We start from the raw sequence: 1,814 nt of genomic DNA on the forward strand, positions 1-1,814 counted from the left end.
CGAGCTGCGCTGCAACTGGGGGTGGGTAGCATAAGTTAAAGCCTAGTTAGTGGGATGTTTATGCCGTGTTTCCACCTGCCTGCCACGGCCCAATTGCGTGCCGGAGGTTTAGCTGAGGCCGAAGCCGAGGCCGAGAAGTGAATTATACTTTTCTCGCACCGCGTTAGGGATTTCGAGGATTCTAATCGTTTCGCCGGGCCGGGCAATTCAAATACGGAATACGACAGGGGCCAGGAGTCCGGGAATGAATTATTAATTGCCGGTTAGAGGGCTACAGGTTCGCTATAGAGAGAGAGAGAGCCCGGGCCGGGGCCCTGGAGTAAACCACAGAAGCATAAAACGGTGGAAATGTCATTTGGGTTTTTTGGGGCGGGGTGCAAAACCATCATCATCCTCATCCAACGACAAGCGAGCGACGAGGACGAGGTACACTCGCGTCCGCTTGCTCTTGGAGTGGAGGTTATCATATGCAATCGTCAGAGCCGCAGACGCGTTACAGACTCGCGCGCGCTCACAAAAGGGGAATCGTGTAAACATACATTTGAATTTCGAATTCCATTTTCTGTGCTGCAGGGGCAGCAGCATCCATTTCAGGCATTCCCTTCCTCCCACCCTCGCTCGCTACGATTAACTCCGGGCAAACCGGGTTTGGGAGGCAAATCAAATAGTGTTTTTCCAATTATCCGCAAACGTCGTCCTCCTCCTCATCATCGTCGTTGTCGTCATTCACCAGGGTGCAGTGAACGTTACACGTTGCGACGATCGTTTGGCGTCGTCCCTGCGGTTGGAAAAAGGCCCACACAGGAAAATGTGAATATGAATATGAATTTTCTTTTCAAGTATTTCTATTTGCACTGCAGCAGCAACAGCAGCACAAAAGGGGCCCTCGACGATTCAGCTCGAGTTGGATGGATGCAGCATATTTGCGACGACGACGACGCAATCATACAAAAGCAAACTCCCTCTGCTGGTGCCGGCCTGGTTGTGGAGTTTGTCGACACTCCTGGCACAAGTAGGCACTGTCTGCTGATTTGCTACTTATTTCAGTGGCCGCCGGCCGGCGACAGAACACTGGCACAGAATTCAATTCAAAAGTTTATTTTTCATCAAACGACGCGATTAAGATGGAGATGAAGACGAATGCGACAACGACGAAGGGCGACCGGAAAAGGGAGCTGTTGATGAGCGGATAGCTTCTTATTTAACCAACCATTTTTTTCCGGCACTTGTTTTTGTGTTTTTGGGAAGCCTTTTGATTGCAAGCAGCAGAAGAGGAAGAAACAACAGAAACTCTGTTACTCTCTGTGAATAATCCCAAAGCCCAAAAGCGAAGCAACAGCAACAGCAACGCAAGAATCTCTCCGTGGTGTACCGGAAATATTGATTTTCCTCCCCCCCCCCCCCCCCCTTTCGAAAGGAAGCCACGAGACGAGACGTCCGCTGCTCGTTCGTTCGGTCGCTCTATCTTTGGGCCCAGTGTCCGGCCGGGTTTGTGGCCACCCCCGGGGAGGATATTTCACCGAGGCACACGTCGGAAAGGGGGGGGCGCGAGCGAGGGATGCATTATGATGGAAACAAAAAAACAAAAATTGATAAAAAAAAAAGAAACCCCGGGAAGCAGAAGGAAGCTTCGTTGGGGGTATTATGTGGTGGTGGTCAATTCCGTATAGAAAAACCGGGGGCCCGCTAGCGAAAGAAAATCCAGATCGCGAAGCACACCCCCTCGCTTCCCCTTTCCGCCACAAAAACCTAACAGAATTGCCTGCCTGGCAGTGGTGGTGGCGGTTCTGGGGGTGCGGGGCTTTGGAAATTTA

The sequence above is a fragment of the Anopheles darlingi genome, chromosome 2 (genome assembly GCF_943734745.1).
Source record: "Anopheles darlingi chromosome 2, idAnoDarlMG_H_01, whole genome shotgun sequence".
NCBI lineage: Eukaryota > Metazoa > Arthropoda > Insecta > Diptera > Culicidae > Anopheles > Anopheles darlingi.